General features: G+C 39.1%; 1 protein-coding gene and 1 long non-coding RNA gene across 4 annotated transcripts in view; one reads left to right on the top strand and one right to left on the bottom strand.

Moving 5' to 3' along the window:
* The window catches only part of LOC118416095, a 30,295-nt gene extending 11,622 nt beyond the window's left edge, over positions 1-18,673 (bottom strand). Inside the window, exons 1-2 of the long non-coding RNA XR_004831197.1 lie at positions 18,354-18,673; positions 6,259-6,358 (exon numbers count right to left, since the gene is read on the bottom strand). This is a non-coding gene — a long non-coding RNA (uncharacterized LOC118416095). The remainder of the gene's footprint in view (positions 1-6,258; positions 6,359-18,353) is intronic.
* Positions 1-18,828, top strand: part of LOC118416091 (cortactin-binding protein 2-like) — a 100,478-nt gene that overhangs the window by 28,340 nt on the left and 53,310 nt on the right. For all 3 annotated transcript variants that reach the window (XM_035821154.1, XM_035821153.1, XM_035821155.1), the window contains exon 3: positions 5,379-5,470. The gene's annotated coding sequence lies outside the window, so the exon portion shown is untranslated. The remainder of the gene's footprint in view (positions 1-5,378; positions 5,471-18,828) is intronic.

The raw sequence follows: 18,828 nt of genomic DNA, 5'->3' as shown, positions 1-18,828 counted from the left end.
GGCATTGACATGTTTGCCATTGTTGTTTATTGTGCGCTGTGACTACATCACCCGAGGCGCTGTGCCCTTTTTTTGATGTAAACAGGTCCACTCACCGGCCATTATGGGGGAAAACAGGGTAATCTGGACAATAACTGACCACTTGCACTGGTCAGTAGCACCTAAACTGGAGTTGTATTGAGATACAGAGTTTGTTACTGAATACTTTTAAGAGACCTTTATGCAAACCTCTTGACCTAGTTTGGCCTCTTAAAAATGATGCAAATTGGTAACTAAGTGAATACATGATTCAAATTGTTTGTTTTTTCTCATATACAATTAATGTAAAAGCACCATTTTAACAGAATGCCTCTTTGAATTAGGCTGTAAGTAACAAAGCTGGAATTTGATTAATCATGATTATTCTGCTCAAGGAAATAAAGTTTCTCAGTCAAGTCTCATGGCTGATCACAGGTTATTGGCTTACCATTTTTGTTTTCCATGTTGTTAGGAATACTTAGCGTGCGAAATATGTCAACATGGCCCCTCAGTTTCCCCAAACGGCATAGCATATGAGTTTAACTGTCTTAAGTACAGTAGACTGGATCTCAATGTGCATTCGTACTGCGGTACCAGTATTTTCAAGCATGTCCTTATTAATTGAGCCATTACCAACATAATGTCATGCATAGTAGAGGATAGAAATTTGATTTTTGTCCTTGGTGTACAAAATCTAGAGTAACTGAATATGAAAAGTATATACTTACTGCAAAAGTATGTACTGCAAAAGTATATACTTACAATTATCATAAAACACATTTTGCCCAGTAAGCTTGAAAACATTACCTGACACAACTTCTGAAGAGAATCATGCCATATTGATATCATTTTATGCATCTTACCTGATGCCCCAAAGTTGTCTCATACAGACGTTTCTGTTTGAAATTTATGGAATGTTGACCAGGTAGCAATTATGTCCCATTACTTCCCAACTGTCAACAAGCTTCTGTGCAAGGCACTGGGTGAACCAACTGAAACCCAAGCCTGGTTGCTATGTCACTTCCATAGTAACCGTAGCCTTAGCTGTTATATTGAGATCACTGCAATACTGGGTGGGTTTTCTACAGGTGAAGCAACGAGAGCACAAACAGGGGTGTGGAGAGGATGAAGTATTCTAGCAAATGGTACAGCATGATAGCATATATTGCAGTAAACTTCAGCCTACATTGCAGTTAACTTCAGCACAGACAGTCACCATAATTTATTACTTTACGCTGTTTTGGATGCTACTTGACTGACCTATAAACCAACTATGTACACTTGAGAAATACTTTTCTGGCAACAGTAATATTATTTAGTTATGTTTGTGAATTAAGATACCATACCTCTTTCTTTTGCTGATACCTCTTCCTCATGCTGCCTAACGCTTATTTGATCGACACTCACAAAGACTTCAACAAAACTCACACACCCACCTGTTGCTTCTGCCAGATTTCAAAGTGATGTGCACATATCGACCCTGCAGAAGACAGGAGAAAGTGGACAGTGACCTGGGCAGTGAGTAAGGACTTCTTCATACAACATTAAGACTGCACAGGGGCAGTTTTGTTTTTTGTTCTTTACTCTACATAGACATCAAGAAGAAAATATTATCTACAAAGTTTCTCAAATCAATCTGCAAATCAACGAACCCTAGTTTTGCTTTAAATTTTGTTGAGCATGTTTCAAATTTTGTACCTCACCAAGAAAGTAGGCTCTGGGAGGTAACATTATATAATAGACAGAGACATATCTAACCTTTATGTAACAAACTGGACAAGTTTCAGTAATGAAATCCTCAATAAAGACAACAGATTACAATTCTATCTATAAGAGCATTGTGCACAACTTTTGAATAGTCAATGCCATTCTGAACCCAGAAAAGTTGCGAACTGTTGGGTTAGCCCAGCAGCAAAATCAGTCCGACTAGAGAAAATCTGGCTAGAACTGCTTTTACTAAGTTAGCATACCTGTGTGGTATTACTTTTCGCCTCACTGTAACAACTTTCCCCCCACATCAATAACATCTAATTGACCTGGCATGGCAGATGGTCAAACTCACCTGTTTACGAAGCTGCTGCCCCCGTTTGCGTGACGTTACTGTCCGGAATGACAGTGCGGCACACTGACTATTATCATCACTAGTTGTGACACAGTGTAAATAGCCACCTACATTCCTTTGTAATGTCCCCACCCTTCTTCTATTGTTTTGTTGACAACACCACTGACCTACTTTTCTTCCCTTCAAAGTGTTGTTGCCAAACACTGATCTATTTTAGGCTTGTACAAGGCCCATGCTTGCTTGATACATCACAAAGATGGGTTAAAAATATTATCAAAGGGTCAGTTGCACCTACAAAACTGTTAGACATCAATACAAGGCAGTAACGGAGAAAAGACAGCAAAAGTAAGTCGTCCAAATGACAGTTAACTGAAAGCAACATGATAACCCTCCTTATCTTTCCTTTATCACCGCATTAAATGCAATTACGACTTGAGGAATTAAAAACAGCAAAACACACACCCTTTTAGGCAAATCATATTTCTTTGCTAATAAAGTTAGCTGCTAAAAACACTAAGTTAAACATTGTCCACATAACAGGTGCATGATTTGTCCTTTTGTTTGGGACCAAATACTTAGAAATAATTACCAGATATCAGGAAGGACAGTATGATACAAGGAATAACATTTGCATATAGTACCGGAAGGGCAATGTTTGACAATCTGCTATCATTTTCATTATAAGAAAAAAAGGGCAGCTTGTTACAGTAAGATATCTAGGTTAAAGTCCTTTCTGCACTAGATGTTACATAGGGCAGCACCCATCTCTTTTTCAGTTGCCCTGGGCCACACACGTTTCTGTGCAATCACTACTGTAACAGCAGTCTTTTACAAATGCTGAGTGCTAAGAAGAGAAAGCGGTATGTACAATTTTTAAAGGCTATGACTCGGCCAGAATCAAACTCATACTTGGACAGTATTTTTGTCTACTTTATTTTTCAGATGACAAGCACACTTCTCTAAGAATTAATGGTTTCTATGTCAATTATACATTAACATCACTGGACCAAGTATCATTTGAAACGGATTTGTACTCTCAGATATAACTTTTTTCATCCTTGAATCAGAGCTTTATTTAATTTGCTAGCTTTGTCTTTTGAATCAGCCATACTTCAACTCAGAAAACACGCCAGCTCTGTAAAGCAAGGTGTGGTCTTAAACTTGCAAATTTTGTAGATCAAAGCAATGCTGAAGGGACCTTAGAACATACAAGCTCATTTGAGGTATTGCTGAACTGCATACAGTACTACATGCAATTCAAATGGTGAAACTAAAAGCAATTAATGTTTCATTTTACATATTGAACTTGAAGAAGCAAAGAAGAATATGTTTCACCTCCCTGTACCTACATGGTACCTACATGTTTGTCAGATCCTACATGGAAAATATGTCCTTTTGCAGTCGTTGTCGTAACTGTTGTGCGTGCCTGTAACATGCAATTCTTTGGTGGTCATTGACCCGAGGTTCTTGTTTTTTTATTAGGTTTTCTGGACCTTGTCCCAGTTTTGGGAACCTGAAGTTTGTATGTTTAAACACCTACACTTCCTATAACGATTCTTAAATCACTGATAGAACTTATTCTTGTTTTCCAAAATATGCAAAGTGTGACAATGGTCATATTTTACTCAAACTTGCTCAGTACAACCATTTTTAGCTGCTGAAAAAAACATGATAAACGCTATTATGAAGTACTAAGTTGTGGACAATAGAAGAATGATATACATGTACTGTGGAGCGTGATGTAACTGTTGGAGACAATGTTTCTACTGATACAGTGCTACTTCTCTTTCCATATTGTTGCTCAGACCCCAGGCTACAGAACACTGTCCCTTGATTATGTTGACACTTCTTCTTCTCCTATTTTGAAACCAGTGCCTAATCTGCAGTTTGAAGTCAATTAGAACATATTCTGAACTGCAAATTATCTCTAGATTATTGTGTCAACAAGTAATAAAACTAAAATCTGTTCCGAGTATGCACTCAGATTATTCTGGACCAACACAGGTTCAAAGAATGCCCAGTAATCCAACCTTGGTCTTACTGATCCCTGGAGATGAATATAAAATTCCCAAGCAACCACAGACAAGGATGTCATCCAAGACTTCCCTAAACTGCCACCAACAACACTAAGCTAATCCATAGTACAAACTGAAGATTTCCTTTACTCTACAGCCTAGCAGATGTGATAAATTGTTGACAGGTTTCATACAGAAAATACAATTTGATGTTTGTTGTAAAATAGGAACACCAAGTCAGCAAAACCATGGTTTCCAAGCATCACCCTGCATGTAATTTCTACCAGTGTATCTTTTAACAAAAATCACTTACTTTGGTGTATCCACTTAACTCCTTGATGTGTGTACACCTGCAAGTAGATGGCCCAGAATGTAACTTGTTTTCCTAGCTCATGGGACCCTGTATTTGGAACAAGGCCAACCTTCCCAGGTAGTGTTTAAGAGATAAAGAAAACTAGGGCAGTGTAAACGGAATGTACGGCAACAGTGGATGGAATCGAGGATAATATGCCAGCGGGGAACAATCCCTTGCTCAGGGGAGCTCTGATGTCCGTTTACCCCTCTTTGCAAATCAGACAAAGCTTCCTCCTAATGACAATATCTTTCCTAAGACTCCTCATTAAAATGCTATATTTGATCTTAAAAGGCTATAAGCTCCTTTTTTTTCTGAGATCACTTTTCTCAGGGAGCCAGTACAATCAGATCACCTCCATGCTACGTGTCACTGGGTTTTCAGGTGCATGCATGTAGGTTGAACGTTTTCCTCTGGGGCATTGACACCTTTTAGCACCTGACAAGTGGGAGTAAGTAGGACAGGTAACAGACACATCTTACCTCCGGTAACACTTAAGACGCACAGGTCAGTGAACTTGTAAAACCTTCAGTTGATCTAAACAAGCTTTTCTCATGGGCGGTAAGCTCTGTAACCTTGACATACAAGTATTCTTACCAGGAGGGAAAGTGTAGCCTATCACTTTTGAATGGTGGAAATACCTTCTTAATAACATACACTGAGTGCTTTGAAGCAAGGAGGTTAAAAATAATCCAATCAGGGACAAACCAATATAGACAGTGATGGGGATCTATAAAAAAAATGAGAGTAACAGATTCTGTATAGATGGCACAAGTCACATACAGTTAGGACTCAAGGTTAAACTTTGTGTAGAACAAATTTAATGTTTTTATTTAGACTTCTCTAAACAAAACTAACCACTATTGTCAACATGATGTGTGGTTGGTCTTTGAACACCTGGAGATAACCTGAACTGTCTCTCACTATGCAGGTCAACCCTAGGCCTCTGGGAAAAACAGGACTGCTCCATACACAAGCCAATCAGCTTGGCTGAGCCAGCAAGCCGCACTACAGCTAAATAAGGTTAGTTCAGTCTGTCGAAAACCTCTCTCAAAAATTACATTCACATTGAGTAACTTAAGTAGAAGGTTTATTTTTTACAATGTCCAACAACAAAGATTTAAAGCAAAGGATATATGAAAGAAAAAAATGATCTTGAACATTTGTCACTTTCACATTGCAACAAGGCACAACATAATTGTGGGAACCAGCTAGATTGGGCAACAAGCAACCTGAAACTGAGTAAGTAACAGTAGCATTACAAATGCTCATGGCCTGTCTCGTTGGTTTTTGTATTCTGATCTTGCACAAGATCTCAGGTCAAGATGAAAGTAGGAGGCTGGAACAAAAACCTGAATAATACTTCAACATGTAGTACCATCAACTTTCATATTCCACCAGGTGTCATAATACTGCCACAAAAAAAATTGTTATAGTCAGGCCTTCTCAATATTGTCTTGAACACCTAAATGTCTGAAGTGTATAGAACTCAGGATTACTGATACTACATTTGGTACATCCCTTTCAAATTGACTTTGAATACATGTTTTTTTTTCTCATTTGGTAGTAAATGGCACCCAGCGGAATTATGAGACTTGATATTACTGCATTCATTCCCTGAAGCTGTGTGTACCTTGGTGTGCAGCATTCACCTTATGTTTTCATGATGATTTTCCAGCTCTGCATTATTGAACCAACAACTTCAACTAGTAAGGCCCAGTCAGGTTTTCATGTAGTAAGTGTACAATTCAGGTTTTTGTAAACAATTACAATTTAAACCATTATCATTATGTAAATGTCATTGTACTCACCTGTGCCATGGACTTCTCCCTGCTACTCAGTTCCCTTTCCTGGGACTTGGAGCGAGTCTTGGTTTTATACCCTGTTGCAGCCATGTTGTCGGTTCCTCACCTGAAACATATGCAAATTTTTTACTCACTTAAAATACAACTTACGCTGGTTCACCTTTATCCGTGGGGTAACCTGTATTCATCGTTTTAAAAAACAGGGTATCAAGGGATATCAAGTAGACGGACAGTGGATTCAAATTGCCATATTTTGAAAATGTTACAATTTGAAACCACTGTCTGTCAGCTTCATGAAACCCTAAATATCCCATTTTTGAAGACAACAGATATAGGTGAACTAGTGTTACCTAGTAGACATCTTAAAGCTTAACTTGCCAATCCTATTCCTTTGGATGATATTTTTGATATGGTGAAAAGAAATTTAGATAAAAAAGCCAGTAATACATCTCACATTCTGTTAGAAATTTTTGAACTGACAGCCCCTCCGAATTTTTTTTGTGATGTGTTGTTTACGTTGTCAATTCATTTGCGGATATTACATGTATGTCAAAGTCAAAATGTACACATAGCAATATATTCTCTTGGCCTTACTGTGTTGAACTGAATGAATTAAACTGGTCACATACAGGCTAAGGCTCCCATATGCTGTCAGTGCAACAAAAAAACGTTCATATTGGGACATAAATTGAATACTACATTTTACACAAAATTTTCTGGAACAAATTTCTGCAATCTAATCTTCGTCACCTCATCCTCACCCCCACAAAAAAATAATGAGAATCCATTCATACATTTATGAGTTATCCTGTAACTCACTTTTAACAAATCATTGATATTTCCCCGATATGACCTTGCCTTCTGTCATTGTATAAAAATGTCATGCAAGCACCTGAAGCATACTTTGAATTTACATGCGTGATGTTTGCCTTGTTCTAAATATCCAGTCACCCAAGTCGGACAAGTCATATAATGTACTATTTTAGTAGGATTCAAGCAGTGAAGTATGATGTAGGTCGTGTTAAGGTCTAGAACATGCGTAAATGTTCGCTACAGGGTTGACTGATGCCCACTGAATAAGGATATGAAAGACCCTAATGTGAATCGACAACTGCTGTTCAAGGCCTTTCTATTAAAGTGGTTATGAAGGGCAGTTTGGAAAGTTTGTCAAAATGAATGGGTGGGTGGGGAGTAATTAAAATCATGAGGCAATTGTAATGAAATTGAAGGGTCAGAGTTGGTTTAAAGATAATGCTACCCTGAATGGACATGATGGGAAAAAATGATCAGTTGCTTTATTGTTGTCCTTGGTAGTCACATGGGTAGGACAGTTAGGACTTGATAATGGACAGAGGGAAGTGGTAGAAATAAGGACATAAATTTACATGACAAGTCTAATGCTGTCATGTACTTTTATATTGTATTGTTCAAATATTTATACAGGTGCCTATGTCTTAACTGTCAACTTTCACTTATTTTTGTTTTTCCTAAGTGGAAAATCCTAAGTGGGAAGACAAAAAAACTTTCAAATTGTTCACATTCTCTTTTCAGAATCAAAATGTGTCAACACTAGATAGATGCAGGTACCTTTAAAACTGCATATAACAACACCAGTCCAATGTTGCTTCTTTTCTTCAGATGAGGACGATACCCAATGGTGGGAAAGCTTACAAAAGCTGACCAATGGCACAGCTCCTTACAAAGGTCATCATTGTACCAAGAAGATTTTAAGAATATCCATTTTCATCAGGTCAATGCCCCCATCCTGCCCATTCTTATCATAAAAGTAATAAATTCTTGAACATAAACCAGTTCAGGGGGTAAAGAAAACTTCAATTTTATGGTTCCAAAGATCACTTGCTATACTCTCCATTCAAAAGAATGTCTCCGCAGTGATGTAAATTATAAGAATGATAGAGTGGTCAATGGGAATTTAACGTCCACACTTTCGGGGTCAATTGCTGCACTGCTGTGAGGATCAATCGACCACAGAACTGGATTTTTATGCATGAGGCAATTAGAGCCTTCCTGTATCTTCTGTGCAGCTTCAACCTTACATAAGATCCCATGAGGATTTAAGGTTGATGACTACTTCTTTGAATTTGGAGCATTTGAGCTGGGTTTTCCTTTTCATACAGCAGAGATGGTGGCAGAATGGACATAATAGAATGTCTTAAAAGTGTATGCTATAAAGAAAGCGATGATGTTTCATGTTTCTACTGTCAATAAAAACTGCATAAAATCATAACCAAAGGATATCAGCTTAAGATTTATCTATTCGGAAATATTTTTGTTTTGATTCGAATGAAAAGACTGAAACATCTTTCTTTAGAGGAATGCTACTTTCAGTCCTCATTTTTGTGTTAACACGTTAATGTAAGTCTGATTTCAGAAATAGATATTGATCATTTCATCTTTCACTTTCTTTTTTCAGGCAGTTTTACTTTTGTTTCTACCCAAATGTGCTGTGTGAACTTGAAATGACACCTGTTTAAAGCCCTTACCCCTTTCTTAATGTATGGGTTAAAAGGATTACAGTAGTTTTGGTTGCTAAGCTCTAACATTTAAAGTTACAACAAATGACTCATGCTTTCTGTGAAGTGACAACATAATTACATGAAGAAAAAAAATATTTGCATTCAAATTTATATATGCTTGCTTACTTCTCCAGGACTGAAAGCTCTACAAAACATTTCCACAAGAAAACAATGATATCTGTTTTTAAAGTGACTTTCAGTGCTATTGTATAATGTTTTTGTTTACGTGACCTACAGAGGCTAGTGACCTATAGGTTACAAAACAAGTGTTTGAATATGGGTGTGGAACATAATTAACCATTTAACAACCAACACAGGGCAATTAAGTTGCTAATTACATTTAGCCAATGGTTGGTAGCTTCATCTTCACAGTGCCCTGCCTTGGACAAAACCTATTTCATCATCACCTTTCATATAGAAAGTACCTGCAAGGTAGGCAGGTTGGGCAGGGCTAACATGAAGTGACCATGTGCTGCTCTCATGACCGTTGCTACACAAATACCCCACCTACACACGTTCAGCGTTTAGCTCAGCGGGGGCGCAACATGTTTTCTACAGGAGAAAAAAATCAATCATCTAGATTCACACCCTCACCCTCCCTGGTCACCTGCTACGCAAAACAAGTCCATGTTTGTATGACAAAGCATATGAAATATAGTGGTAATATGCTTCTATAGTGTTCCACTAATTATCCTTTTAGATATATTAAGAAGGTATAGTGACACCAATCCATCCATGTTTTCTAAATTTGAAATCCACTCTTATTTTTCATCAAACCATGTAACAGCATTCCATTATCTCTTTTAGAAGACAAGCAGGTTCAATCAAAGGGATCCGAAGAAATTAGGTACAACAGCTCAGTTACATGGAAAACAAGATCACCCACTCACCAGGAAATTGTGCCAGTTACCAGCTAGAGCTATCTCCACAACTGTACTCAACTGCCCGTGCCAACCCTGATCCCAACAATTTCTAACCAATCAGCTCCCGACAACTAATGCCGTTGCTATTTCCCCCAGCAAATTGGCTGAGAAAACTTGAAGTTGAAACCCCTCCGTGCGGGTAGTAACATCCTCTTAGCCAAACAACATTACACCTGACCTTTCATGGCTCCTGCAATGTTTACCTGTTTTCACAGCTACGACACAGTTTGTGATTTCCTTCTTGCCCGGGACAGGATCGCTCCTAAAGTATCCCCAGATTTTCACCCTGGCACATGTAACTGGTATTCTCACCGTTAAGTCAAGGCTGAGTCATTTACATGCACCCCGGTGGGTCAAAAACTATGTCAACAAGTCCTGGTGTTGTTGACCGGCTCTCAGATTACCCCCTGCGCACCCCAGGTGAATGGGCATTTGCGTTTCCGAGTGGTGTCGCCAAGAGGCCCCTCCCCGTTGTCAGCGATGGGGTTGCCATGGACTTAAGTGTCACGCACTCTTGTTTTTGTTGTGCTGCAGGTGAATGGAAGGGCGTGTGCGCAGCGATGAAAAGGAGGTCAAAGTTCAGCAGTGTGAGAAGCAGTGTACACATCAACCTGCGTGGAGCCATACAGCTTAACGATATTTCATGTAACGCTGTTGTAATGGTATATTTAACATTGTTACTACAACATATCTACAGAGACTATCTAACAACTACGATATTTTTCACAACTGTAACATGGCACTAACCATGTAACATACAAAGTGTCTTCAAACACAAAAGCTGCATTTCACAGGTAGCTGACTCAAAGGTATTTTTTTATTAAAAGCTTGCACTTATGTCACTCATAAAATTATGTCAGTGCTGTAGCTTCATGTTACTTTTTTTTTACAAAGCATAAAAAAACCAATATAATAGAGTATGATTTTCCATATATATTATATATATCTAGAGGGAGAGAGAGAAAGAGAGTAACCACTAGTTATTAAGGACTGAATGTTTTTAGATCATCTGTTAAAATTTATTTTAGGATACATCTCCAATTGTAGCACGGCCGTCCTCACTTCAAAGCTCCTGGATAACATGCGAATTATCCATGCCATGTGGTTCTCTATAGATGTAGAGATCACCAGTATGTGATCATACAGGTTCTACCAGTGTTTGTTTACACATAGTGGGTGTGGCCATTCATTCTCACAATCCACGAAAACAGATTATACAGGACGTACGTCATTCCAAATAACCTCACTACAACCTGTAGGTTGGTCAGGGGGATGGTTCTCACACTCACAAAATAGGGTAGTGTAAACCGTTCAATTGGTTTTGCAGTGAATTTATTTCTTGGTAGGAGGCGAAATGAGGCTTAACTGTGTTTAAATGTATATATTTGCAGTTGAAACAATTTTGTAGTGCAGTAGTGGTAGAAGGGAGTCATAATAGATCACAACAAATATACAACTGCCACAAAATGTTCACTGTTTACAGTATATGCTGTTATGATGGAGGGTAAGCAGTAGATTTTATCATGGCACTTGACATGTTTCAAAGTTCTAGATAATATGTCGTAAGATGATGCAACATGGGTACACCATGCTCAGTTCTACCTTAATAAGCACATTTCTTATATGATGAAAAGGCATGTTATTGGCTTAGGGACCGTACGATATTTATCGGGGGGCTAGGGCTGGTGCATTGGAAGTCGGATCAAAAAATTTTTTGATGGCCCTCCCCCCCATCTCAAAAAAATTTAACGTGACCCTCCCCCTCCACCTAAAAAAAATCAACATGACCCTCCCCCCGACAGGCATCATTAAACAGGTAGAAAAACAAACGATAAAATAGTCTTAATATAGACGTCAGGGCACAAGGGCGCCAGTGTTCGCGCCAGGATTTTTTCACAACGTCGGGGCAGGGGTCCGGGGGCATGCTCCCCCGGGAAAATTTGGATTTTCAAACCCTCTAAAACAGAATTTCCTGCAACTTGAGAGGAAAATTATGCCCTTGAGATTGGATGCCGGTTGCCTTTTTTACTCCCGTTTTTCAGTAATCGACGTCCGCCCTCTCCCCAAAAATACGTTATAACTATAAGCTCGGGGAATCAGCAGTCCGTGATCTGGCCCGGATATTATTTGTCCAGTCATGTCTATATGAAAATTTTGGGGTTTTGATGCTTCCAAACAGGGCTCTAGCCAGTGAGTTCGTCAGCCCATGGAAAAATCCTGCCAATTTTTTTCCGGCATTGAATATTAAAAGAATGCCTACCTCGTGCGATCGATGTTGCGCCCTCCCGCATCAAATGCTAGTACTTTTTCCAGAGGATAGAATAAACGGCGCCATCACAACTTGTGTTTTTTTTTCTATTTTGCCCGATGATTTTACTCAAATTTATCATTTATCGAATCGGTCGGGTTTTACAAGGCCGCGACGTTATTTTCAACGAGCGTGCGTTTGTTTCGTGCGACCTCAGCTAACCCCGTTTTCGGCGTGAAATCTTTGGCTCACCGCTGGATTTCTTTTTACATAGAGTAGAGTAGACCAAGAACGTTATACATTATACGAAGGAGGGCGATCTGCTGCATCTTTGGCAGTGATCAGTGCCGGTGTAGTCTTGAAGGAGTAGCCAGAAAAGACGTGTTGGGCGCTGCGATCGACAGTCCGTCTGGGGAGGGGGGCGTGCCGCGCCATGTGCTACGGACGCCAATGCCAGTGCACAGCCGACTCGATCGACACTTGACAACAATATTGCGGCCCCTTTTTCTGCCACAAATTTTGTCTTTTTGAAACAAAAGAAATGTTTTAAATAAAAAATAAAGTGTATAGTTTTGGATTCTTCACATATTTACCGTGCACCGCTTTTGTAACTTAAATATTTTGGGAAACTCAGCCGAGCCGAGTGCGTCTTTCCAGAAAAAAAATAAGTCTGTAGACGGAATGACGTATGCCTGGTGGGAACTCTGGTCCAGGGCAGCGCCACTTTGGGGGGCCTAGGGGGGCAAAGCCCCCCAGAAGCTCTTGCATTTTAGGCTATTCAGAAGGCTTATTTTAACAGTTTTAGGGCCATGTCAAGATATCAAAACAAAAAGAGTATAAACAATTCTTTCAAAAAAATTAACATGGCCCTCCCCCTATCTAAAAAAAATTAACATGGCCCTCCACCCACCTCAAAAAAAATTAACATGGCCCTCCCCCCCTAACGCACCAGCCCTCCCCCCCTGATAAATATCGTACAGTCCCTTACTTTAGATGTGGAAAGAAAAGGACAGTTCTTTCATTCCAGGATATTTATTGCTAACAGCTTTATGTTTTATCTCTTTTTGACCCTATATTACGGTATCACAGTCAGTTTTGAGATGAACAACACTAGAAGAAAAAAAACACAAGCAGAAAGAAGATTTTCCTCACATTTTTCCACAAGCCTTGTGGTCTGTCTATGAGAGTTTTGACAACTCTCAATAACCTTTGTAATAAAACCTGTCATTTTTCAATGGACATAATTTATCACTGTACCATATGCATGTAGCACACTATGACGGATTTTTTGAAATCATGAAACCAACATTAAGTATATTTTCTATTCATGCAACATGGACCACTGTTCTTCTTTGCGTTTTCAAATAATCAATGTAATACGGTAAACGTGAATATGTAACATTAATTTTGTACACTATATTGTATTATACAGCATTACATTTTTTCCATGTAATATCTGGTCCTAAGGGAGAACATGCTTCTGCAGTGATTGATGTACACCTTGATTCAAGGACACCTATTCAGGTCAGTGTAGATAATACACTGTATATCAGATATGTGAACACCACTGTGCATATTCTAAACAATAGTTATTGATATCCTGGTCCTTGCAATGGAATTATGATGTGTGGAAACAGTATCTTCTGCCAGCAAATAAAGTATCTATTTTTGTGATTGAATCTACAGTCTTGTGTCATTTATGAGTAATGTATTTTTGATTAAAGCATAAAAGTGAGTTCTGTTAAACCACATTGGGCTATTTTGATGGACTGAATTTGGAGATTGTATATTATGATAAACCCAGACATGTTTTACCAGTAATTGTTCAAGGTTGTTGTGGATTTTCACTATTCCTTGTGTAACTCCCATTCCTACAGAACTCTGTAAGCTAGCAGTTACACCCATGTAAACATAGGTTGCTCTGGCCTAGATAGGTAACGGGAGGTGCCTCAACACGGTACGCTTTTTCTTGCGCTCAAACTCATGGCGCTCCATCGCTAGTTGCCTGAGAGTGGTCAAATATTGATGACTGAATTTTTTACTCATAGATTTGAACAACATACTTGAATAACAAATGCATTCATGTGGTTCATGAACCTTTCGCGCTGCGTGTTACAAGCGGCAAACACTTTGAGACAATTTCGTGTATGTAACCTTCCAATTTTGTGCTACGCTGGACAGTGTGCCTAACTCGGTACGCTTTTTTTTAATATTTTGCTCTCCTCAGAAGTTAGTGGTAAATCTAAGTACACAGAAAAAAATTAATAGTATGATATTTTAGCTTTCTTTTGACAGTAAAATCGTGACTGTATGTACTTCTTGTCTCAAATGAGGAAGGCTGTACCTAGAACAATCAAGATAATGTTTTACGGGCAATGGGCTGAATGCACTGATTGTGAATGTCCGACTAAAAAAAACTATTACGAAAAAACGACACCGCCAACATCAACAAAACTCTGTCTGATTATATGAAAATATCATCTACATCTCTCTGTCAAGTCTTATTTTCATAGACAGCACGAATCATTTGTTACAGTCAAATAAATCTTTGGAGCGTTCTCTAGTCTGCCACCTTCACGGCCACACTCCCTTGGGAGTACAATGGTGACAATGTTTATGTCGCTTCCTTTTGGTTGCTTTTCTACTCAACAAACATTTGAAGACCCATATTCATAGTGTTTTATGGAGCTTTCTTTATGTGTATCATGGCAGTTGTGTGACTGCTTGGATGAGTTCGTATAGTTAGCGACACGAGCCGCCAATACGCAGAGGCCGGTGACCGCAGTGATTCAGCACTGTCAACATTACTGTTAGAATTCTGCTCTTAAAAAACATGAAGTAAATATGCTAAAGTATACTTGGAATGCAAATTAAAGTTGTGTGCATGGACTTGGTTTATTTTGTACGTAATCAGCATAGTCAGTGGCAACAAACACGGTGTACTTGTGGATAATAAGATCAGCAAAAAATCCGTACCGTCTTACGACGGGGACCGTCTTAGGGCGGCCCCCGTTACGTTATATAATGTAGTACTGTAGCATGCTTTTTTCACATTTTCTACTCAAAAATTTTCCAGATCTGTTCAATGTAAATATCAGTCTTTGAAAAAAAAATATCTTGCCCTTTAAGTAAGTAATATTGTTATTGATTTTTGCGACTCCAACATTTATCAAATTTAGCTACCTAATCCATTTGGGGGAAAAAACGAAAACTTTCACAATGAAGAATTCTTTTTGGCATGTAAACATTACAAGATATTCATAGTAGAGTTAACACTTGAAGTGTACAAAAATCCGCTAGGATGTTTGACTTACGGTGGGCACTTCCATCGAAGTTCTGAAGGAGATAGATACTGTCAATGCAGAAATGTTCGCGGTTTTCGCTGGCCACTTCACCGTGAACTTAAAACCACCGCGGACATTTTTCCATTTTAGACTGCAGTCTATGGCGCTACCGCAAACTAAAACCACCATGAACACTCCATTTTCCCGCTACCGCGCAAGGAAATTCCCGGGAACTTAAATGCATTTACAGTAGCTCCAGGCCTCTGTGATAGGATTCACACTATACTTGGGAAATGGACACAGTTATGTAAGTAAGATAGCTCAGCTTACAACGTGTGTCACTTCCTTGTGTAACAGGTACTCAGCACTTTTTCTCCTTGTATAACAGTTACAAAGCACATTCATAGAGCACCCATTTGAAAGTATCTCTTGCTGTCATTTAAAATAGAACATTACAGTCTTGGAAATAAGAGATTTTCTCTAGTTTTTGTAACTTTATTTTTTATTCAAGTGGTTTGGTCTATCCCCTGCATCTGAACCATACAAAAGTTTCAGTCATGTAATGTCTTCATGCAATGTCAAAGAAATAGTCGATACTGACTAAATTTTCTTAGAATTCACACAAAGTACCTTCCTGTCACTGGATTTCTTGCATAAAGTTATGGTATTGTTGTACAGTTGTATTTTCAGATATGTTCACATGTCAAGCTATTTGTTAGTGGATGGCAGTGACTACAATAAACATTTTGATATATTCTAACTGACACAGCTATATTTTAGAGTAATTTCCTTTTAAGTAATGGAACTAATATTGTGTTCATTCCAAGTATTCCATTTTGCATGTTATCTGTCTAACAGTTGCTAACAAAGCAAATGTCAACAAAGCATGGAACACAGCAGATACAAAATTTATGTGAGACTATGCTGCTCATCCTTTTAACACTAACAGGACATCAATAGCAATTTAGAAATGAAGCAATAAGTAATATTCTGTTTGGGAGAAATTTACCAGCAATTTACAGGTATATGATATTTATAGCATCATCTTGACTTTATTAATCCCATTTATCTTTAGTAATATGTTGTTATTCTAAGCTTATACAGTCACACTTAAAAGCTATAACATTGAACTTAAATCATCCTTATGGTATAAATTATTGGATCATCGATCTTGCGAACAAATATAGTTTTGGATCATTTATGGCACTGACCTCAAGGCCACTGGGATAGATTTACGACTATTACGGAAATGTTATTCAGATATGACCTAGGTATAACCTATTCTAACGTCATTCATCAAAATACGTTCTCTCTGATATAACAAGCAAAATATATTAATAGTACACATCAAATTTTGAAAACATATGAATCTAAAGAAAGGAATTGTTTGGCCTTAGTAGCAATATCATTCTGTTTTTCTCTTATAGCCAACACTTTTGCTTAAACGTCAATTTAGTGTAACTGCTCTGGCTAGAGTACATATACTAGTATTGATGTGCATATGCCCTTGGGACCTTCAAAGATTGCGCAGCAGTATTACCCTCTATACTGTTTTCCTTCACAATGCAGCGCTTTTTGGCAACAAGCCAATGGCTCCCTATATCACTACCCATACAGCAAAAACAACGATAAGCTGATTGTTTTTCCTATCAAAAAGACAATCATCAAAGAAAGAGAAGCGTTTGCGAGTATTGTATGGTGTTTTGTCATGTAAACAGTGAGGTACAGTATTGAGACAATATTGTTGATCGCATATCCATTCTAACCAATCGTTACCGCCCCCCAAACAAATTGCCCCTCCCCTTTGGGATTACATAATTGGTAACAGAGTCATTATCAAGCTAATATCTTCCCAATTGTGTAAATTTTGCCACATTTGAACGCCCCCTGAACACCCAACTTGCTATCGACCTCCGATACAAAAACATCACCACAATTCTCCCCTTCCGTATTGTACAAGAAAACAACGCAACATGAAGACCATCTCCGGAAAAGTCCTACCTTTTGGAAGAGACGATTTCCGTCGTTTTTTGTTATCTTTGACCCTGGTTTACGAAGAAGCCTAGAAGAAGCCACCACGAGGACTTGTTTTGGCTTGTCAGCATTGCGTCATCGACCGAGCGAACGGTTACTGCGCCACACGAAACCAGAAAAATCCTCCTGTTGGAAAATGATATTTATTCGGTAACGGGCCCTGCTATTGGAATAACAAATCAGTCCAACCAAGCCCTCATGGGCCCCAATGTACTGCGGCATCGACAAACTAAATCTTTCTCTCACACAAAACATTTGGCAACAATAACACCGTCATTTGTGAATGTTTACGCCCATTGTTTTGCTTTGTGGGTTACATAATATTGTGAAGTGAAAGTGCGTACATTGATATGTTGTTGAAATCGACGTACACCGAGGGAATCTTCCAGAGAAATCCACGTTTTAGCGTTTAATTTCACGATTGCCGAACTTGGAATGTCTAAAATAAGACATAACCTGGCTATATTGATATGTTTGCCGCGTTGTCGTACATGAAATAATCGATGACAACCTGTTTCTGAACCAGAAAAGATCGTTTTTCCACACCTACCTACGCAACGGTTACCTCCTACGTAGCAAAATAAAAAGGACGCAAAAGGGCCCCCAGCGCGACCCCATAACAAATCGCTACGCGGACGCAGCGTTTCTATGATCCCTTGGATTTAGTAATTTCCTATTTTTGACAACTTTTCCTATTCCCAGCATGGATCGGATATTTTTAGAGTGTTAAGTATGTTATTTGAGGCACGGGAGAGGGCTCGGTGCTTGGTACGGTGCTACCTGATCGCTCGGCGCTTTTACAACTGCGCCACAAAGCCGGGAATGCGGATACGAGGTCGGACGAAAACATGAACGCACCAGCGTTACAGCTCTCCCTACACCAATTGCGTAATGCGAAAAATCGCCGCGTTTTCTTCAATCCTGATCGTTTTAAGCCGTTTAAAACATGTCACCGTGGCTACTGTTAGTATCCTGAAGAGAGAAATATATCAAAATCGGGTGACACAGTGCGGGAAAGGGGGAAAGAGGAGCGGTGTAGTGTGTAAACATGCGAAAAGAAGGGTCGTGAACTCACAGGGGCCCCTCGTGCGAAGCTTGCTCGGCTGCGTCGCCCCGTTTCGCCGCCCAGTACGCGTCTGACACTCGCTGTCAACCTTCTTATTCTTGCCCACTGGGGGTGAAAGGTCCTGGAATAACCCAACGTCACCCAAACTCTCCTCGATGCCGTCCCGTTGTTGATTTGTTGTGCCCCGAAATATTTGTTTATCATGTGACAGTTGTGGCAGGCAGCTATGGAAACTTGACACCACGTGACAGTTATAAATTATCATGTAAATTCACATGAAAATTGAGCGAGCGGTGGGCGTGGCCTTTTGCGGCCTGAGTGACTTCTTCTTTTTTCCATGATGATGTGATGTACTGCAACAGCATCTTACCAAATGCGCTAATGATGATAAGTGTCGTCAAAATCGATAAATGAAGGGACGGTCCGTTACTGATCTGTAATGGACATCATTTGACTGGAAAGCATCGTTCGTGTCCTTCATAGC

Source organism: Branchiostoma floridae, chromosome 5 (genome assembly GCF_000003815.2).
Source record: "Branchiostoma floridae strain S238N-H82 chromosome 5, Bfl_VNyyK, whole genome shotgun sequence".
NCBI classification, from domain to species: Eukaryota; Metazoa; Chordata; class Leptocardii; order Amphioxiformes; family Branchiostomatidae; genus Branchiostoma; species Branchiostoma floridae.
The sequence above is the reverse complement of the archived record's forward strand: the minus strand, read 5'-3'. Positions and strand labels throughout refer to the sequence as shown.